The sequence below is a fragment of the Mixophyes fleayi genome, chromosome 2, assembly GCF_038048845.1.
Source record: "Mixophyes fleayi isolate aMixFle1 chromosome 2, aMixFle1.hap1, whole genome shotgun sequence".
Taxonomy (NCBI): Eukaryota; Metazoa; Chordata; class Amphibia; order Anura; family Limnodynastidae; genus Mixophyes; species Mixophyes fleayi.
Window position 1 is genome coordinate 182,367,543 of NC_134403.1, and position 23,706 is coordinate 182,391,248.

Below are 23,706 nucleotides of genomic sequence, written 5' to 3' on the forward strand. Positions count from 1 at the left end.
GACCCTGCTCATTAGAGAGCTTACCTTCTAAGGGGAAGAGGGCACAGTTGAAACAAGAGGAGCAAGTGTGGCTCAGAGTAGAGATTGGGATAGTTGTGAGGTTGCATTAGTGTGAATAGTGTTATCGAGGATAAGGTCACCTCTAAAAAAGAAATGGGTTTTCTAAAGATTTGAAAGCTGTGGGAATGTCTGATTGAGCATGGTAGGGAATTCCATAAGTGGGGAGCAGAACGAGAGAATTCTTGTAGGCGGAAGTCAGATGTGGTTATCGGACACGAGACAAGGCGCAGGTCAGAAGTAGATCTAAGAGGGCGGGAGGGAGAGTATTTTGGTATGAGATTTGAGATGTATGCAGGGGTGTTGTTGTTGAGTGCTTTATAGGTAAGGGTGAGTATTTTGAATTTGATTCTGAAGGACACAGGGAGACAGTGTAGGGATTTGCAAATTGGTGCAGCAGATGTGCTGCGGTGAGAGAGGAAGATCAGTTTTACAGCAGCATTTAGGATGGATTGAAGTGTGGATATATAGGTGTCAGGAATGCCGGATAGCAGAAGGTTGCAATAGTCAAGATGGGAGATGATGAGAGAATGGATAAGAGTTTTGATAGCATGTTGAGTAAGGAAAGGGTGTATTCTGGCTATGTTTTTAAGGTGGAGTCAACAGGACTGGGAGAGTCCTGGGGTTGTTTTCTTTATAAGAATTGACATTCCTGTTCATTCAGGATTTTTCTGTAAAGCCTAGATTTAATATTATTTTTAGTTGTGAGATATATTTGATAGTGGGTTCGTAGGATAATGTTTTGTAGGTGTCAGAGAGCAATCTGTAGGCTTCTTGTATGTATTTGGTTATGTCCATTATTACTATTTTTCCTATTCTGTAGTATTCTCATCAACAAATAAAAAGATTTAGGGTGGTTTTGCACTTTGATCACTAGCCCATTTCTAGGCAAAAAGCATTAGCATTCATAATGCTCAAATCGCTCTGTGCTGACACACTGAACTGAATGGGAAACACTCTTCCCCTGACACACAGGAGTGCATTTTAAGATATTAAAATATAATAGTTTGGAATAATAAAACAAACATACAGGACAAACAAGAATAGAAGAGGGGGGGTAACTAAGGGTGGGAGGAAAGGCAAAAGGGGGGGTATGGGAGGTATAAGGGTTTGAAAGGACGGTCAGAGAGCTAAGAGAGAGTCATGGGGTACACCACTACCAATAAAAGGGAATCAACTGAGAATACCATCAGACATTGGGGTAAATCAAAGACTTTTTATTTTGAACCTACCTCAAATATATAACCCCTATAAAAGTATGTTTCTTTAAACTCCAACCATTGTGACCAGGTGGCTTTAAAATCTGAGGAGTTATCATTCGCAGAAGTAGTTATATCACCCATGGTCATATAGTAGTCAATTTGTACTTACCAGTCTTTTAGAGATGGGGGTAGAGAATTTCCAGAGAATCGGGAACACAGCCTTCGCTGCTTTGCTAAGATTTCTTCCTGTACTACTTCTTGTATTTACTGATGGTTACTTTGGGCAAAATTATAAGCCAAAAGTCTGGTTTCACTGTAACCTCGCAATTCAAAATAATGTTAATAATTCAGGACACCTCCTTCCAGAAGAACTTTATTTTTGGGCACTCCCAACAAATATGTATATAACTCTCTAATATGTTAGTGCACCTCCAACATTCACCAGGGGTCCCAGGGAACATTTTATTTAGTAAGCTTGGGTGTCAGTGCCAGCATGCTATCATTTTGTATTTCATTTCTACAACTTTAGCACTTTATTGAACATGTGTGTGCAGTTCGGAAAACTTTCCACTATTCCTCTTTGCTAATTTCTCTATTCAAGTCCCTCAGCCATGTCTTTGTAAAGTGAGGTGATGAACCAAATAACTTTTCTACAAATTGTTTTAAAAAGTGTGATGATTGCAGGTAGGAGTGCACTGTTTATTTTGAGGATGCTTAAAAAACATATACACAGTGCTGGAGAGTTAATCAGAGTGGTAGACTTTAGACTCATATCATAGGGGATAATTATGTACTTATTTGTAAATGTTACAAGATGCCTTTTAAACTGGGCCATATTTTATTATAAGCTTGATGATCCTTTACTTGCCTTGAAAGCAAGTATTTATACATTATACATTGTCAAGTCTTTTTGTCTTTTTAAGAGCAGACATTTGTATGTTGTCATTTGAGTTCCCAATCTGTTGTCTAGTCTCAACAGGACATTTCTGTATATTTGTATCCTCTCCTTTCAGATCCTGTTCTGGTGAGGACATAACCGAATGGGTTTTCTTAATGTCAACTCTTCTTTTCATTCGTCCTAATGCGTCAGGATAACCTCTCCGAAAATTTGGGTTTTGGTACAGCTGTAACTAGAACACAAGGACACAATTTTACCATAGATTTTTAAAATTTATTTGGGAAATTTAGAGACATGTAGGTTATGAAAATCTTATAATAAATGTGAAATCAGGTGACAATGCAAGCTACAATAACCCCTAAATATGTTCTATATTTTTTTGGGTTGTAGGATGGTAACAGCATGAAAGCACTTGAAAGTTTAGAAGTTACAGAAATGGAACTGACCTTAATGGAGAGATCTCCCTACAATATATGTTTTCATATATACGACACTGTATTTCCATGTAAGTATGGTAACTTACCCATGGCCAGAACATGTTGGTAAAAGCCACATATGGATAGACTGAGAAATGTTTATAATTAAAGGAGAATTTCCCCTTGATATTATTTCCATAGCTGTCACAATATCTCAGGTGGGATCTGACTCTACCCTGTGCTGATCCATCAAAAGTGCCCCAGTGACTACCAGAGACAACTCTGTTCTGAGGTGACATCTGTCCTCCATTAGCCTCCACTAGATACTGTAATGTGGGGACCAATGCACACCCAGGCAGATTTAAGCTTTTCTAATAAAGAACTATATTATCTCCCATGGCAGAAGACAACCACAGTGCTGCCCAGATGCTGCTTAATCACTGTTGATTTAAGAGCTGTGAAGCCAAGATATAATTCCACTTTTGGTGGGCAAATACTGGTGCAAAAACCTACAGGCTGGGACTCAAGTGCCAGTCACTACTTCTGGCTGATTGTGCTGCCCTTCTCAACGATGCTAACCGAATGGGAGACAAAATCCCCAATCATTACTATCCTGAACCTCCATGTTATACCCTGGGCTTGGTAACTTATTGTTGTTGCCCCTGGGTATAGGTAGCAGTTAGCCCCCAGGATAGAAGGTTGTTGGTCCTTTTTCTCTGGAGGGGTTGGCACAGGTAGCAGTACCCCCTATCCTATTCCTGGGTAACCCCCTGTGTTTGGCTTCACTGACTCAGGCAGCACAAATTTAGAACAATAATGAAAATACCTGGGCACAAACAACCCCTGCTTCAATTACTCCCCCAGTTAACCCCTTTTATAGTGGACCTCTGTCATATAGTCTCTGGACACAGAAAGTCTCCAAAGTGACTCTGCCTTGTTACACCTAAGCCATTAGCCACTGAGCAAGAAAATACCAGTAAGTATAGAACCTTTTGAGACACAGGTTCAAGAATACATTACACTGTCCAGATTACAAACAGAAGCCAGTACTCACCATCAACTATTTCTGCTACACACCATATATACAGTACAGAATATAAAAGGAGGCACAATATTATTACATATAAGTGTCTCATGAAAGATAAAGTAGCATTGCTATAAAATAAAACAACAAAAATCGAGCTTTTACATTCAGTCACTAGAATGGCTGGATCTTTCAAAGAAAATGAGATGCTGATGGACAGTTGAATCTACTTTTCTATGAAAAAGAAATTGAACAAGTAATGCAAACTTACCCTGTCTTTAACTTTCTATTTTCTATTTTCAATACATAAAATAATTAAATTAAATTAAATAAATAGCCATTGTAAAGCAGCTTACCTTTCTAAATTCTGCAGCAGTTTCCTCTTCAGCTAGGAATTCAGTGAGTGAGGCGGATCTTTGAAATTTACGGCGAACTTTGATGAATCCATAAAGATTCAGTTGCCGAGTGAAACTTTTCATACAATCAGTTTTTCAAAATTCTTCTTTTTAGAACTTCAGTTTTAAACAGCTCCTTATTAATCACAACACAGATGCCATCGAATAGAATTAAAATGGTCGCTTTCTACAATCTTCCATAATTTACTAGGAAAATTAAGGCATAAAAATTCTTCCTGGACTGAGTCCTCATTTAAAACTAACCTTGACTTCATCACAAATGTTTCTTTAGCCCAAACTTGTGATGCCTTATCTTCTATTTCAGACAGGATTTTTGAGAATTCATCAACTGCCTGGTTGTCTACTGGAGATACTGAAGGCATTATGGATTTCTGAGAAACCTCTTTTGACATTATTTGTTCTCCATCTATCCATGAAACATACAAAAAAATAAAATTCTGTAGTTGAATTATGCAAAAGAAGTATATGACTTATATTGGCTGTGTATTAGAATGATAGTGGCTGGGTGCCTGTCCCTGGTGTAGCATTTAAGAGAGGGTTACCTCTTTCACTCTCTTTGTACCATAAGGAGAGATTCTCCATCTATACCACAACTTCTCATGTTTGTCTACTAAATTACGATGGGTGTACATAAACCTTTCGTGTGAGACTGGCTCCTTGACAAGATCTAACCACTTCGTCAGAACAGGGCATTTTGAAGCCATCATCTTTCTGGCAAGGATTACCTTTGCTAACATAAATAATGTAGTGATAAGTAGCTTAATATACTTATGCACCTTCCCTGTTAATCCTAGATCAAATAAACATATTTTTGTATTAATGGATGATATTCCCACATCTAGGTGCATCACACATTTACCGACCCCCTTCCAGAAAGAGGACACCACTGGGCAACTCCATAACATATGCAAAAAGTCCCCTCCGTGCTTCCACATTTAGGACAAGGAATCACTTGACCAGCACGAAACCTGGAAAGCCTAAGAGGAGTAAAATATGCTCTATGTAGGAGGAAAATCTGAATTGGGAAAAATTTAGCAGATGCAGTGGCTTTATATGAATTTCCCAGTATATTACTCCATGTCTCGCACCTAATCTCAACTAAATTAGCTTCCCAATGCAAACTGCAGTTTCTGAATGCAATCTGTATTCATCCTTTCCAACAAAATGGAGAATATAGATGAGACTTGGATTCTAGTATCCAGTATTTCCAACCGTATTTGGAAGGGGTCTGTAAGGTGGTTTGGGGCAGTCATTGAAACTGCGAGTTCAGGGCATGCCTAAGTTGTAGGTTTCTAAAGAAAGGATTCTTAGGAAGTCCACACCTCTCCTTTAGCTGTTCAAAGGATTGTAATACTCCATCCACATACAATTGTCCAAGCTGTAAGACACCATATGGACACCAAGCCTCACTTCCCTCTATTTATACCAGCTTACTAAAGTTTGATTTGCACCAAAGAGAGGTGTTTGGGTCATATCCGGGTTCTTCAGTAATTTTAACTGATGCCCTCCAAACCCTGAGAATTTGTGTTACCAGAGGTGGATCACTAATTGAACTCCCTACCGCCAGGAGAAACTGCATTTGGGAATGTTTAGAGACTGTTTTTAAGACTAAGAGGTCACAAAGGTCCAATTCCTCCCTAGATTGCAACCATACACTAATATGCACCAGTTGAGAGGAAAACTAATAGAGCTGCATAGGCAGCGGGGCAACATCATCAGACCTCCGGGACCAACATAAAGTAGTGAGCTTGAAACAAACTTGTTTGTCCACCCATATCAAAGATGAAATAAAATGATTAATGTTATGTAAAATATATTGGCGAAAATAAATTTGTGATTGCTGTAAGACATACAAGAACTTCGTCTGAAGAATCATTTGTATCAAATTAATCTAACTTGTAACCGTTAGCAACAGCTGCTTCCACACATGTATCCGGCTCTTGAGATAATCAATCTGTGGTTGGAGATTATATTGAATGTAACTGCTCATATCATTAGCGATCCATATGCCACAAGTACCTCCATTCCACGGAATCAAAGGCCCTGACAGGATCTAATGACACTACCATTGCCTCTTCATCCTCCGGGTGGGGTGGCTGTAACTGACAAAAAAATGTAAGTAAATTAGTGGGTGTTGATTTTCCTGCATGAAACCGGTCTGATCAGGCGTTAGAATTTCATCAATTACTTGATTGAGATGCATCGCTAGAATTGTTGCCAAAATTTTTATGTCTGTTGTCAATAAAGATATTGGTCTGTAGGAGTCAGGCAGCAAGGGATCATTCCCTGATTTAGGGATCAAGATAATAAGAGCTTTAGACATGGATAGAGATATTGAACCTGAGTCTCCCATTTTCGCAAAAATGTCAGACGTGGAGCAAAGAATTTCAATGCTTCTTATATAATTCAATGGGGGTTCCGTCCACCCCCGGAGCCTTTCCATTAGGAAAGGAAGAGATAGCAGCAGCAATTTCTTCTACTGTTAAGGAAGGGTGAGTCCAAATATTCTGTACTAGCCAAACTCAGTTTAGGTACAGAAACAGCTGCCAAATACATGTCTAAGTCAGATGTAGTCTATTGAGCCCGAGAGGCACATTGATAATTCCCACAGTTGAAGTGCGTACAACACCTGAGGTATCTGTAATGCCGGGTATTACAGTTGTTGCTCTTTCAGACCTGTTTATTTTGACTTATTTATTTTGAACATTATTACTTGTTTGTTTATTGGGTTGTTGTTGGCGGTATGACAGTCTTCAGGAACAGGCAATGTGTTCAGCACAAGCATACCTAAACTTTTATAAATTTATAAGGAACAGATGATTGCCTTACTGATGAAACCATCACACTTTTAATTTATGTCCACTTCTGTCCAAAAATCAAGCATTATTGTATGCATCATAATAATCTCAGAAAATCTATAGTAAATTAATAAGCATACACTTGTAGATTATAGTTATAAATTCTACAGTTCATAACAAAAAACACCATTTTATAAATACATGTCAATATTTTTTCTCTCTTTCAGTGATCAAATCTAATAGTATACTTGTAAACCAGAAAAAGATTTAACAACAATATAATAAACATATTGTCCTTTTTCATCACACTGGCACCAATCTGCTGACCCATGCTAATTGCCACCATCCCTTTGGATCCATCTTCAATCCTTAGTGTGTGTGAGTAAGGTGTGACCAGCTACTCCCTAGGTGCAGGAAGGGAGAGCAGTATGCCATAGCACAGAGGTATCCACAACCAGTGTCGAACTGGGACATTAAGGGCCCACCGGGGGAATGCAGTGGTAGGGGCCCACTACATTGGGGTGTGGCCAACTGTAAGGAGGTGTGGTCAGTCATTAAAGGGGGTAGGGTCAACCCATGGAGGACAACGTATAGCACCATAGTGTGATCCATAAAGAATAAGTGGACATTGCAAATAAGGCCAATTTCACATGCATCGTGTAAAAGAACTAGAGATGAAACTCCGCTACACTTGGCTTTTTTAACTAGGTCACAGCAATGTTTGTCACTGATTTCATTGTCATTATAAAATCAGAACTGTATAGCAGAATGAAGACATAGACGAGAGCTACTGAGAGTGAAGATGTGAGGGTGCTGTCACTCCTGCGCCTGTCACCGTTCCTCTCTCCTTTTTGCTTATTTTCAAGTGTCCGCCCAAAGAGGACTCATTGTCTCCATCCTTTACCATGGGAATAAGTCAAGGGATGGCAGACAATAGCATAAGTGAAGGGGAGAGCTATTCCAAGGGTTTGCTGGTGAGTAAAGGAGGAAGGATTAATAATATTGTCAATGCAATGGGGCCTGGCCATATGTTCTTACACCGTGATCTGAGTGATCACCAGAGCTGAAATAAACCTCTGGAGGGCTTGGAGCACTTAAGACAGGGGGTTTTCATTTTAGAAACATTTTAGACAAATACACAGGCAAAACTGTGTGCACTACTGTTACTTGCATGCAGCTCTGCCTTCACGAGCAGTACAGTGGGAAGCAGGACAAGACTACCAAATGTCCTTGCAGTAAGACCAAATCCTGACTAAACAAGAGAGTCACTCAAATTCGGGACTGCCCCACCAGATTCAGGACAGTTGGCAGACTATCCTGCTCTCTCCTACCTGTTTTTGTCACTTTCACCACCTGTGACTGCTGGTTTCCTTAGATCAGTTGCTGCTTGTCTGGATCCTGGATTGTTGGAGGCCCTATTTGGAAAAATGGGGAAATTAAATTTAGGAAACTCCAGCCAGCTGCGGCAATAAATCAATAGCACCCATATTTAAAAATTAAGCCTCCCTCCAGTGCCAACAATAAAATAATAGTACTCACATTTGATAAATAGATCTTCTTTCTTCCAACCAGCCCTGACATAAAAGCAATAGTATTCCCATATAATAAATAAACCTATTTCCCTCCCTCCAAACAGCCCCAGCAATAAATTAATGGCAATTACGTTTAAAATAACCATTTCCCACAACCATCACAGGCATTAAATAATTAATATTCACATTTAAAAAATAGCCTCCTCCCCAAACTCAGCCTCACATTCAATTAATAGCCCCAAACCACCCCAGTATTAAATTAAAGGTCCTGTCACCCCATCATAATTTAATAGGCCTCACCAATCAATTAAATTGCCGCACAATCACCGCAAAAATAAAATAGCACCCATTAAATAATTTGCCCCTACCTAAACTCCACTATTATATTAATAGTCTACCTTCCACCGAAGTGCTATTTAAGAGAGCCCCCCTCCCTTCCCTCATATCACACAATATAATAAGACCCCCCCATTCCCTCACAGATTATAGCAACATACACCCCTTTTCCCTTACACATTATAGCAGGACCCCCTCCCTATAGTTTGGTATAGGCAGCCCCCTCCTTATAGTTTAGTATAGGCAGCCCCCATAGCTTAGTATAGGCAGACCTCCTCCCTATAATTTAGTATAGGCAGCCCCCCTCCCTATAGTTTAGCATAGGCAGCCCCCCTCCCTATAATTTAGTATAGGCAGCCCCCCATAAGTTAGTATAGTAAGACCCCCTCCCTATAATTTAGTGAAGGCAGAACCCCATAGTTTAGTATAGGCAGCCACTCCTCCCTATAGTTTAGTATAGGCAGGCCCCCCCCCATAGTTTAGTATAGGCACCCCCACATAGTTTAGTATAGGCTGCCCCTTCTCCCTGTAGTTTAGTATAGTCAGCCCCCCCTATAATTTAGTATAGGCCGCCTCCCATAATTTAGTATAGGCAGAACCCCCCTATAATTTAGTATAGGCAGGCTCCTCATAGTTTAGTATAGCGAGCCACCAGCAAAGTTTAGTATAGGCAGCCCCCCCATAGTTTAGTATAGGCAGCCCCCCTTCCTATAATTTAGTATAGGCAGCCCCACATAGTTTAGTATAGGCAGCACCACCTATAATTTAGTATAAACCGCCCCCCCATAATTTAGTATAGGCAGCCCACCCCCCCATAATTTAGTATAGGCAGGCCCCCCATAGTTTAGTATAGCGAGCCACCAGCAAAGTTTAGTATAGGCAGCCCCCCCATAGTTTAGTATAGGCAGCCCCCCCTTCCTATAATTTAGTATAGGAAGCCCCACATAGTTTAGTGTAGGCAGCCCCTTCTCCCTGTAGTTTAGTATAGGCAGCCCCACCTATAATTTAGTATAGGCCACCCCCCCATAATTTAGTATAGGCAGCCCACCTCCCTATAATTTAGTATAGGCAGGCCCCCACATAGTTTAGTATAGCGAACCACCCCCATAATTTAATATAGGCAGCCAACCCTCCACTCACCTTTAGCAGCTCTGCCCGGCGTCACTGTTCAGATCAGGGCCTGAAGAAGACGCTGATGAGGATGATCCTGAGGAGGGAGGCAGCAACATCACCAGAGCACCCTGATTCACTGAGGAGCAGAACATCCTGGTGGGCAAGATCATTGTGAACCATTGTCACCAGCAAAGGAACAAGATTTGGCATGACATCTCTGCAGAGGTGAGTTCTTGTGAGCAAGTCCCAAAGTCTGTTGAACATTGCAGGAAACGGTTCAGGGGCTGCAAGCGGATTGTAAAGAAGAAGATGGCTGCGTCCCAGAAAGACTGGGAATTAAGGCTGTGGAAGATCCTGGATCCTGTACTTGTGAGAGGTGTTGAAGGTACTGTGGACACAGAGGAAGTTTTCTTTGGTAACATTTACATATTCATCATAGACATGAAATACAAATACTACACTTACCCTTGTAAAACCACATTGCTACCGTATACTTCTTTCTCTGGACTCTCTCTCTCTCTCTCTCTCTCTCTCTCTCTCTCTCTCTCTATACATATATATCTAGTAATTGAAAATTCAACAAAAGGAAGTAAGATAGTCTTCAGACATTCCAGTAATCATGAAGAAGAAGACCAGAGGACGCAGAATACCGTAGCAATGTGGTTTTACAAGGGTAAGTGTAATATTTATAGTTCATGTCTATGATGAATATGTAAATGTTACCGGAGAAAAGTGTTTTAGATTTACATATTATAACTTAGTTTATACTTTAGAATCAAATGTAGCAAATAATATAAGAGTATCTTCAGAGAATCAAGTTGTGTATAACTTGTTTGTGGCTGGATCATGCAGAAATAATTCATTGTAGAAATGTATTTCAATCAGAGGTGCAGGCACCATTGTATAATTGCAAATGCAATTATCGTCTTACATTAGGATGTGTTATGTAGGCAAATGACTTGTTTGGGGTTTTTTAACTTTTCTTTGGGAATTCTCAAGTTAGCAATAGAGTGAAGGAAATGTGTATTCTGCAGCTGTCTGAAGAAAGGACCCATGTTAATTTCATGTTAATGAGACCTTTTGATGTGTGAGTGTCTAACACACCTGAAGGGACAGGAAAGTTTAATTAGACTTGCTGTTAGATTTCCTCTGTGTCTAAAACAGGATGCAGGAAATCACAGCAAGTTTTAGGATATCACAGATAAGTGTAAATATCGTTAGCTTTGCATTGGATGTAAATCCATGTTTGGGAAACATATCATATCCTGATACTAAAAATATATCGGAGGTTGCGGAACCATCACGAATCAAGGGGGCTAGCTTACCCCCTACCAGGTGTTATGTCAGAAGTGTATAAAAAGTGAGCTGTTTGGGTATGTAATGTACCATTCTTGTACCATCTATACTTCTGGAAAGATGGCTAGTACCACAGACTGGTGTGTGAAATGTCCTTGTTAGGACTACCTGAGCTAATAAACCATCTTTTGCTTCAAAGACCTGCTTGAAAACTTCTCCATGCTGAAATTCCTGTGACCTACAGATTAGACCTAACTCTAATCCTTTCTGTGCTGTTCTGAGGTTTGGACCCAGCTTTTTCCGGTACCACCGCTCTGCCCGCTACCCAGCAGCTCTGGCCAGTGTGATAGGCCAGGGGGGATCCATCCACAACAACAATGATACTTAGTAAGAGGTCAAGGGTATCAGCCCAGGTACGCCAGCAACAGGGTACACTAGCAGTAACAGTTACCCAGAAGGAACCCAGTTCTGGATGCCGGTAAGGAGTCCAGTGGTGGCAGCATATGTAAGCCCCTCCTACTGTGGTTAGAGGGCGCATTTGAGATAAAGCAAGAGAACAGTGGCACAGTAAACCCAGCCAGTTCCCAGCAGCAACACACAGGGTGGCATAGGCGGTCCATCCTGTCACACATGTAATAATCAAGAAGAAGCAGAAGAAGACCAGAAGACGAAGAATGCGGTAGCAATATGGTTTAACAAGGGTAAGTGTAATATTTATATGCTGCACATGGAAATGGTTACACTAAAAAAATGTTTGTGTTTTACAGTCATGCAAATGATGGTAATATAAATTTCTCAACAGTTTAATTATTACTATCATTACTTTTATAGATATAGGCAGATGGAGCAGTAGACCCAAATTAGAGCAATTTTTGAATCCTAAATTTACCTGTCCATGCAGATGAGTTCTAAATGCTCCAGTCCAAAGTGCATCTCTTGTCCAGCCGCTGGGTCCATCTTTTAATGCAAAACATTATTAGCGATCAAAAATAACTATATTTCTGCATTTATGTAAACCAAACCAGTCAAAATGTTTTCTTGGTTGTCCTAAACTGCAGATTGCATTCATTTTTTAGACAACATTATATTAGATTTTTCCAGGAAAAAACATTGCTACTTACATGAGAAAAAAAATCACACACTGGCGCTCTCGACTGCCAGTATCCGGACCTTGTGCTGCAGCTGAAGAAAGGTCTTGATCCTGCAACACATCAGGATCAGTCTCTACCTCCAAGTTGTTTTCAATACAGATATTGTGCAAAATGCTGCAAGCAATAACTATAAGGCAAACTTTGGATGGTGAGTATAAAAGCGCATCGACGAACCTGTCTAACCAGTGAAACCGGCTCTTAAGTACCCCAAAGGTTCTCTCAATTACCCTCTGGTGGCTATATTGACGCATTTCACCTTTGTGGTGACCCCACTGGATAGCCATTTATTTTAAGAATTATTTTTAATTCATTTTTTGAAACACATAGTACACATTTTTATATATTAAAGAGAGAGATTTGAGTGGTAGTTTGCATCTCTTGGCGTCAGCGGAAGATGCAACACTGTGGGGTCTAAATATGCATTGCTGCGGTTTGCAGTGATGCTTATTTATGCACCGATAAGATGCACCATGCCAGGGCTACTCTTTGAGCCCGGCAAAGTGACCCCTCTTCTGCAAACTTTTTTTTCCCTATTTACTGACAGCCATGCGCACAGCACTAACACTGTATCAGATTCTGCGAAGCCAGAGAGGCTTCAGCAGAATCCCATAGGAAATGACAGGTAACGCCATCCTGAGATGGCGTTTCCCGTCCGCGCAATGCAAAGCTTTTCAAAGCTTGATGCATTGCAGAACATCGCAGTCCTCATAGTAATCTATGAAGACTGTGATGCTGCACTATATTTGCCTAAATGGAGAAAATTTCTGTGAAATCTCCTCCGTTAGGCATGTAATGCATAGCAAACATACATAAAAGATGCATCTTTTATGTGTCAATATTGTTGATGCACAGCCCCTGTGTGAATTGCTCATATGCTGCTCTATGTTTTGCAATAGTTAAACTTATTACAAAGTAGGGGTGTGCACCGGCCACTTTTGGTGTTTTGTGTTTTGGGTTCTGATAAGCTTGAGGTTTTGGGTTCTGATTTGTTTTGCCAAAACACCCCACGAAAGGTTTTGGTTCTGATTTAGGGTTTTGGGTTCTGATTTTTTTTTAAAAAAAGCATAAAAAGTGCTAAAAACCAGTTTTTTGTTTTTTTTTCACTCCTACACTATTATTAACCTCAATAACATTCATTTCCACTCATTTCCAGTCTATTCTGAACACCTCACACCTCACAATATTGTTTTTAGGCGAAAAGGTTGCACCGAGGTAGCTGGATGACTAAGCTAAGCGACACAAGTGGGAGGCACAAACACGTGGCCCAACACGTGGCAGGATCAGTGGACTTAAACAGCAGTACCACTGGACTTATACGGCAGGATCAGTGCCTTGCTTGCAGTCTCCTAGGTAACGCAAATAATCTGTACAAATATGCACACAGGGGCATGGCCAGTAAAATATGGAACACATACCACAATCAGTAACAGAAATGAATTTACCTTAGGATTTACATCACAAAAGTTTTAATAATTACATTCATAGGTCTAAGTAATGGAGTAATGGCTGTGTGAGCTCATGATATAACAGAACCCATCTTTATACATAAAGAGGCACTTTGTAATGAATCCTAAAAGCATAGAGAATTAATGGAAGGTTTGGAGAAGTCCAGGTACATGAAGAAAAGTATTGTGAGATTTGCTTTGGGAATAGCACATGAAGCAGTTTAGATGACCACATTATGTAGCTTGAGCTTGGAGACAAACATTCTCCTTATGGTGGTTTCCCTTCTTTGTGGACTCCACCTGGGCTTCACTAATGCGGTCCTGTCTCATCCCACAGTGTGGACATCCTTTTGCACCACTTGTGGTGGTTCCTCTGAATTCAGTTACTATCCCTTGTGTCAGTTAAGCCCTTCAACCATCTCATCATAGAAAACATTCAACTTACCAGACTCGGCCACCTGAGAGATGTGGACGCCCTGCTCCCGTTGCTATAATTCCAGCATTATGAGATTCACCTCGGGATAAATAAAACCTCGCGAGATCCGATGGCGTGATGACGAGGTTTTGCCTCGTTCTGAGGTTCGTTATCGGTGGGAACCCCCGAACAGTGCTCGGATCTGGGCTCGGATCAGCACTGTTCGGGGGGTTCTGATTTAGTAATTCCGGACCTGCTCATCTCTATTACAAAGTCAGATATGTTTCTGTGCAGGGAATATTGGAAGGATGTGTTATTAGGCAACGAAAGTTTGAGCACAAATGCATAAACCAGTCACAGATAGTGCAAAACGATGCATGTGTTTTTATAACACATGACTGGCAGCTTTTTACCTGCATTGGCTTTAGTAATATCCCACTGTGTCTTAAGTCATCACATCAGAGTTTTCCTAAATTTTATTACAACCAAATTCCAGTAGTTCCAAATCCTGCCTACTTTTGTGTTGGACCCACCTACAGTTGTTTTGGTCCCTCACACACAAGGCCACTTTAAATTCCCTGGTCCTATTAATCACTGCTTGGCTCTTTTAGTCACCAGTGGTTTAGATTGCCTTTTGGTCAATTGGTAATGTCTAAATTGTCTGTTCCCCAATGGCACTATGTTTGTTTTTATTTTATATAGGAAATGCTCTAAGGGAAGATTGCCTACTACAGCTAATGTCTTAACTGCATGTGGCTCTCCGGCTATTGTGGTACAACAAGTCCCAGCATATTCTAATTATAGTGCACACACAATTTCAGTTTAACTTAATAACCAAAGCCCAACAAGTTGTAAAGGCTGAACTATAAATATGCTAAAAATTATTTTGGAGCCCCCCCAGTGGTTAGTCAGGTTGGCAAAATTACTTTGTTTGCAGTGTACCCAGCTTGCACTCCGTAATGTAATGGAATAAATACAAAGTTTGACATGAACAATAATTCGATTCTAAGCAGTAGTTATGAAATTTGGCATTTATTTTAGCAATGGTTTGGTAGATTACAATGTCCATGTTCTGTAGTGTGAAATGTGGTAACTCTAGGGTACCAACATCAATATTAAAAGTATTTTGCACTGATTTATTTCCAGAGACCACTCTTAAGTATTAAGAACAGGTTGGAAATGCAGCAAGAACTGGTTTAAAATAGCATTTACACAAAATGTGCTATTTGATCTATTTGACATCTTGGATCATCTTAAGCAAAGTGTTTTGGAAATAGTAACTGGATTGTGTGACATAATCTAAATATAATTATTATGATGATAATTATTTTGTGTGCTTTCATTTAGTCTAAAATATATTCCTCACTAGGAAGATAGTCCAGATATGGGAGCAAGCTCTTACTAGTCATATACTTTAGAAGTGAAATATGTTAGCCTGTCTATGTGCACTGGAATATATTTGTATTTAGTTTTATATATATATTATAAAGGCACAGTTGTGCCCTTATATAAAGCTTGAATCTAATAAATGGCATTCCGCCATTTTAATTTTGTGAGAGGGGGGCATGGTATTCAAGGGGCTATATTTTAAAAAAGCATTATAGCTATTAAGCTAAAATTTGGCATGCCAATGGAGAACCATCCATAGGTGCCGCATGCCAAATTTCAGAAAAAAAGAATAAAAAATGACAAGTTAGGGATAATCTAACTTTGAAAATCTTGCAGATTTTTTCCACTTCCTGTTTTGCAAAAAGTCTCAGTTTTTCAGTTTTTTGGGGGAGAGCGTAACTTAGTGTACAGGGCGTTTTTAAGAGATGTTCACTGACCCCCATGTTCTGGTTTTGGTTTTGGATCAGGATTAACTTTGTGTTTTGGTTTTGGCAAAACCGCCCTCATGTGTTTTGGTTTTGGATCTGTTTTTTTTTAGAAAAATAGCTAAAATATGCTAAAATCACATAATTTTGCTCTTTTTTTTGTTCCTACATTATTATTAACTTCAAAAACACTAATTTCCGGTCATTTGCAGTAAATTTTGACCACCTCACAGGTCACAATATTATTTTCATACACTTTCAAACAAAGACTGCAGCACCCTGGCTGGATGCTAAGCGACAGAGCAATGACTCAAACACACGGTAGTTCATAGCACATCTGGGAAACATTGCCACACAGAAGTGTCAGTAAAGAAAAGTGGTGCAAGATGGAATTGTCCTTGGATCATGAAATCAGTTATGGTTCATTTGATCGCTCCACCCTTTCCTTGGATAACTGTGGTAATTCTACAGCTAATACATGGACAGAGTGAAGTGGGCGGTCATGTACAAGGAAACCCTCAATTGTGGGAAAGGGATCCCGGATATCCCCACCATGCTGCGAGCCTTCTTTATCTGCAACTGCATCCGCAGAACTCTTATTGAAAAGAACATTTACTCTGCTGGGAAGTCCATGTCTCACTTTTTTCTTCTGCATCTTTGAAAGACCCTTGGTTGGGAGAAGTGGGACTGCTCCTTCCCTTACAACTGGACTACACCTTGGTTTTAACTGGATGTTGGACAATTTGTGAGGGAGCACCATCTGGAGGGACTCAAACCAGACTTGTGGAAGCCAAAAACTGTCCACAAGCTCATCAGAGTTAAAGACATTATGGAGTCTGTTCCATGCTCCCGGCTGCAACAACAAAACACGTGTGGGAGAATGTGGCCTCTATGAGGCTGACTATTAAATACAAAGACATTGCATGTATGGCTATCCAGGAGGTTTGCCTCTCAGGACATTCATGCACTCTCAGAACCTATGTCCCGATATGTCCACTGCCCCTTCTGCATCACCAGAAGGGAAACAGCACAGCATATTTTTTAGGACTGCCCTACTGCACAGGCACTGTCGGGTGCCTTGGAACATGAACTTAAGGACAGTGTGCTCAGAACTTGCCTTTCATACCATTCAGTATTTTATGGATTATTTCCTGGGACCCACATCATTGGGGCAATCCAGTAGGCCTGGCGCCTTATGAACTGCTTTAAGGACGCTAGCTAGCCAGGAATCACCTCATCTTGAAAAGGGAGAAGATGACCATCCAAGACTGTTGCAGGCTGATCCACAACCTACTAAGAGACTATAACACCCTTGACAGTCCTGAGGAGGAGGAAGATGATTAATTTTCTGTCTCCCTCTTCACCTTCTCCCCCTATGTGTTTGTTTATTCAATAAAATCTTGGGCTTGTGTCTCCCCCTCCCTTACCCCCTCCAACCCATTTCCCATCACTGTTTGAAGTTTTGTTGAATGTCTTGCCCTAATTTATGCACCCTTCCCTATATTTGTGTATGTCTTAATAAAGCTTCAGTCTTCTGTATACTGCTGTGAATCCATTTTGATAACACAGTACATGACTGCCGATTTTGACCAAGACTGCCAGCTCTATTATTTCTATTTCAGCAATGACAATTAGCAATGGAGCTCTCCTGTTTGTGTGTAACCTATATAACACAGAGCAATTTGACTGCAGATGTAGACCAAGCCTGCCAGCCCTAGTATTTGTATTTCAGAAATGACAATTAGCAATGGAGCACTCCTCTTTGTGTGTAACCTATATAACACCGTACAATTTGACTGCAGATTTACACCAAGCCTGCCAGCGCTAGTATTTGTATTTCAGCAATGACAATTAGCCTTGGAGGGCGGTACTTATAGAAACCAATACTCGCGAGATCCAAGATCCGACGACGTAACGATACAGTATTTAACTTATGTGCAAAATAGATAACTAATTTGAACCCCTTGCATTGTAACATGGATTTGTCCAGGAGACTACTCAATTTTTTTACTTAACTTTCCTTAATAAAGCAGGCCCTAGATGGCTATAAAATCACAACAATAACAGTAACTAATAACAGATATGCCTGCCTCATCATAACACTGCACCCCTTCACCACACTGCTGCCCCTTCATCACACTGAGCCACATGTGTCAGAGTTAATGGAGAGTTGTCAACATTTTAAAATAGTTGCAGAGACATTTTGCTGCATATTATCTTGTTACTCACTATATGATCTACGTGGACAGTAGAACACTAGAAGCCCATCATAGGATATGTCATGTGATATTTGCTGACCTTGATTATAATGCAGTGTTTTAATTCTACCATAATGCTTATAATTTACAATAGACTATATTTTGTTCTTTACAATCAATTCATAATTAATTCTGGAGTGTTCAAATGTGTACAGGTATTGTAGTATATCAAACACATCTATGGGGTACTACAGTCCGTTACAATGAACTGAAAATAAAAATTGCAGTACCAGTAAATAATAAGAAGTATTCTAATCAGAGGAGGTAATTGATATAAATATACAGAAATAACTGGGTCCTTGATAAACAATACTATTGTCATGAAAGTGCTGCAAGAACCAAGCTGTTATGCAGGGTCATCTGGTACCCAAATTAATGGCCCAAAAACTATGCTATATATATGCTGCAGACCTTTTGTGGGGGCTTATAAATAAAAAATAATAAAAATGTACATTCTAAAATAAATATTGACAATATTACACTCTCCCTTCAGGCTTGCAAATAGGCGCACACCCTTCATCATCATCATCACCATTTATTTATATAGCGCCACTGATTCCGCAGCGCTGTACAGAGAACTCATTCACATCAGTACCTGTCCCATTGGAGCTTATAGTCTAAATTCCCTAATATAGACACAGACAGACAGACTAGGGTCAATTTTGATAGCAGCCAATTAACCTACTAGTATGTTTTTGGAGTGTGGGAGGAAACCGGAGCACCCGGAGGAAACCCATGCAAATACAGGGAGGACATACAAACTCCACACAGATAAGGCCATGGTCGGGAATTGAACTCTTGACCCCAGTGCTGTGAGGCAGAAGTGCTACCACTACGCCACCGTACACCCTTGATATATGTTCAAAATGAAACTGTATACTCAGTCTCCTTAGGAGTTCTCAGTGTCCATTATAGATGTTCAATTATATCCCCAAGTGTTCCAAATCCCAATTAACACTGTAACCTTTACAATAATACATTAGTGTCTAGATTGTTTTAACAGCTTCTTTCAGATTGAAGCTGTGGAATATCACTGATGTCCATGTTAAATGAATGATCCAAATCTGAGTAACTATACACAGGATAAATAAAGCAGTATAATTACCCCTTGGTGGCCACCTAATAAGGGTTTTGCGTTTAGTCCTCTTGATCTGTGTGGTGTTCAATTTACTCAGATAACATAGGAACACAAATCCATCCTGCGAGTATTGTATTATCAGACTTGTGATGCGTTTCGCAAACCTCTGTGACTTTTCAAAGTGAATATGTCAATCGTAGTGTGCGCCTCTTTATATAGTGTATCATGTGTTCTCCTTCATTAATTAATTCACTGCTGGTTTCATTTACCGTAGGTGGTTTAAACCACACTTAGGGCTAGATTTACTAATCTGCGGGTTTGAAAAAGTGGGGATGTTGCCTATAGCAAGCAATCAGATTCTAGCTTTCATTTATTTAGTACCTTCTGCAAAATGACAGCTAGAATCTGATTGGTTGCTATAGGCAATATCCCCACTTTTTCAAACCTGCAGCTTAGTAAATCTAACTCTTAAAATCTAATATATACTCTAACACACATCAATTAGATTATCAATCACATTGTTAAACAAATACTTTGTAATGTTTTTCCATATATTGCATATAATCTGCTAGTACTACACAGCGTTAACTGAAAAATCTCTTCCTTAATTAATTTACCGTTGTGAGTATCTGAATCAGGGGCTTGTATAATATACATTCAGTATCTAAAATGTCATAATATTTTCTTTCCAAGATGCTGTTCCTCTTTTATTTTCAAATACATTAGTCTTTTTTAAAACTTGTACATAGATTCAATAACTAATCTTTTCATTCAATAATGTTTTTTCTGCCCGTATCCTGCAATAATGTTGTTTTTAGTTCTACTTCACACAGCCTCTTGGCCACTAACCATTTCCTTGTGCAACAGCAGAATTGCTCCAATCCCCCCCTGGATCAAGCCCTGCTGGAATGCTGGCTGTCTCTGCATTGATGGTATTAATTGCCACCCAGTCCAATACATTCTCTGGCTGAGAATTTCCAAACTGAGCCACATTACCTGGAAACTGCTAGCCCCTAGTGCATTTAGTCTGGTATCCGCAGCAAGCTGGCAAAACGCAGCCTCCATATAATTGATACTATACACAAATAAAGGTATGTCCATGACAAGCCCTGTCTGTGACAAATAGATATATGAACTTTCCGCAGTCTGCAGCCAGACATCATGTTATAGCCAAATAACACTGGAGCTTTATTTCCTTCTTCTGCTAAACAGTTTTGGTCACTTGAGCTTTTAAGCAGAGTCAGTTGGCCCAATCTGTTAGTACTCCAAATAATACCTGATTTTCCCTTCATGTCACTGTTGTAATGCACCTTACCCTTCATGTCACTGTTGTAATGCACCTTACCCTTCATCTCACAGTTGTAATGCACCTTACCCTTCATGTCACTGTTGTAATGTACCTTACCCTTCATGTCACTGTTGTAATGTACCTTACCCTTCATGTCACTGTTGTAATGTACCTTACCTTTCATGTCACTGTTGTAATGCACCTTACCCTTCATGTCACTGTTGTAATGTACCTTACCTTTCATGTCACTGTTGTAATGCACCTTACCCTTCATCTCACTGTTGTAATGTACCTTACCCTTCATGTCACTGTTGTAATGCACCTTACCCTTCATCTCACAGTTGTAATGTACCTTACCCTTCATGTCACTGTTGTAATGCACCTTACCCTTCATGTCACTGTTGTAATGTACCTTACCCTTCATGTCACTGTTGTAATGCACCTTACCCTTCATGTCACTGTTGTAATGCACCTTATCCTTCATGTCACTGTTGTAATGTACCTTACCCTTCATGTCACTGTTGTAATGTACCTTACCCTTCATGTCACTGTTGTAATGCACCTTACCCTTCATCTCACAGTTGTAATGTACCTTACCCTTCATGTCACTGTTGTAATGCACCTTACCCTTCATGTCACTGTTGTAATGTACCTTACCCTTCATGTCACTGTTGTAATGCACCTTACCCTTCATCTCACAGTTGTAATGTACCTTACCCTTCATGTCACTGTTGTAATGTACCTTACCTTTCATGTCACTGTTGTAATGCACCTTACCCTTCATGTCACTGTTGTAATGCACCTTACCCTTCATCTCACAGTTGTAATGTACCTTACCCTTCATGTCACTGTTGTAATGCACCTTACCCTTCATCTCACAGTTGTAATGTACCTTACCCTTCATGTCACTGTTGTAATGCACCTTACCCTTCATCTCACAGTTGTAATGTACCTTACCCTTCATGTCACTGTTGTAATGCACCTTACCCTTCATGTCACTGTTGTAATGTACCTTACCCTTCATGTCACTGTTGTAATGTACCTTACCCTTCATGTCACTGTTGTAATGTACCTTACCCTTCATGTCACTGTTGTAATGCACCTTACCCTTCATGTCACTGTTGTAATGTACCTTACCCTTCATGTCACTGTTGTAATGCACCTTACCCTTCATCTCACTGTTGTAATGCACCTTACCCTTCATGTCACTGTTGTAATGCACCTTACCCTTCATGTCACTGTTGTAATGTACCTTACCCTTCATGTCACTGTTGTAATGCACCTTACCCTTCATGTCACTGTTGTAATGTACCTTACCCTTCATGTCACTGTTGTAATGCACCTTACCCTTCATCTCACTGTTGTAATGCACCTTACCCTTCATGTCACTGTTGTAATGCACCTTACCCTTCATCTCACAGTTGTAATGTACCTTACCCTTCATGTCACTGTTGTAATGTACCTTACCTTTCATGTCACTGTTGTAATGCACCTTACCCTTCATCTCACAGTTGTAATGTACCTTACCCTTCATGTCACTGTTGTAATGTACCTTATCCTTCATGTCACTGTTGTAATGTACATTACCCTTCATGTCACTGTTGTAATGTACCTTACCCTTCATGTCACTGTTGTAATGCACCTTACCCTTCATGTCACTGTTGTAATGCACCTTACCCTTCATGTCACTGTTGTAATGTACCTTACCCTTCATGTCACTGTTGTAATGCACCTTACCCTTCATCTCACAGTTGTAATGTACCTTACCCTTCATGTCACTGTTGTAATGTACCTTACCTTTCATGTCACTGTTGTAATGCACCTTACCCTTCATGTCACAGTTGTAATGTACCTTACCCTTCATGTCACTGTTGTAATGTACCTTACCTTTCATGTCACTGTTGTAATGCACCTTACCCTTCATGTCACTGTTGTAATGTACCTTACCCTTCATGTCACTGTTGTAATGTACCTTACCCTTCATGTCACTGTTGTAATGCACCTTATCCTTCATGTCACTGTTGTAATGTACCTTACCCTTCATGTCACTGTTGTAATGTACCTTACCCTTCATGTCACTGTTGTAATGTACCTTACCTTTCATGTCACTGTTGTAATGCACCTTACCCTTCATCTCACAGTTGTAATGTACCTTACCCTTCATGTCACTGTTGTAATGTACCATACCCTTCATGTCACAGTTGTAATGTACCTTATCCTTCATGTCACAGTTGTAATGTACCTTACCCTTCATGTCACTGTTGTAATGTACAATACCCCTCATGTCACTGTTGTAATGCACCTTACCCTTCATGTCACTGTTGTAATGTACCTTACCCTTCATGCCACTGTTGTAATGTACCTTACCCTTCATGTCACTGTTGTAATGCACGTTATCCTTCATGTCACCGTTGTAATGCACCTTACCCTTCATGTCACTGTTGTAATGTACCTTACCCTTCATGCCACTGTTGTAATGTACCTTACCCTTCATGTCACTGTTGTAATGCACGTTATCCTTCATGTCACCGTTGTAATGCACCTTGTCATAATTATCAGTAGACAAATTAAAGAATGCATTGATATAAATGTAATTATTTGATGTAGGCAAAGCAGCAATTAAGGTTCACAAGTACCCTCCCTGCCTGTGATAGCTTTTGCTGGGTCTCTGTTGCAAAACCTTTCCCCTGCTAAGTCAGTTTTAACAAGGACAGCGGCGGTACAAGTAGCGCTAATATCCTCCTTTCGCTATCACCATGTCAGGGTGGCATCATTCGCTATGTGGAACGTTTTTAAAATAAATGTTCCTTAAAAGTATATTGTTTATATATAGTTTTATAAGTGGAAAGAGGTTTTTCGCCACTATAACTGAAGTGTTTAGTTTTGTGCTGTGTTTTGTGGTGTTTAGCATATTGTGATACCTGACTTACCCTATATTCTAGTCTGTCACTAATTATTATTATTATTATTATTCAAACAAAAGTTATTAATTTAAAGAGGGGTAAAAAAACATTAGCTGTACAGAGAAGACAAAGAAAAGATCATTATTCCAATACTACATGGTTTATAATAAATTGCACCAAAGGTTCATATAAACCAGAATAAGGAACAATATGCAACAATGAGGAAGACTGTGTATAGCAATCTTTGTATGCAACCAAACAAGAGC

The 23,706-nt window shown here is 39.9% G+C and overlaps 1 protein-coding gene and 1 long non-coding RNA gene across 4 annotated transcripts in view; both read right to left on the reverse strand.

Annotated features, from left to right (window-relative positions):
* The window catches only part of LOC142138401 (uncharacterized), a 135,261-nt gene that overhangs the window by 70,310 nt on the left and 41,245 nt on the right, over positions 1–23,706 (reverse strand). The window lies entirely within an intron of this gene.
* On the reverse strand, positions 1,474–12,482 carry LOC142138404 (uncharacterized). Of its 2 annotated transcripts, XR_012688022.1 has the most exons (5): positions 12,414–12,482; positions 12,210–12,289; positions 11,978–12,045; positions 5,910–6,115; positions 1,474–2,389 (listed from the first exon to the last, which is right to left on the reverse strand). It is a non-coding gene; the product is annotated as an uncharacterized LOC142138404 (long non-coding RNA). The 2 variants fall into 2 exon arrangements; XR_012688021.1 differs by having other exon boundaries at positions 12,210–12,476.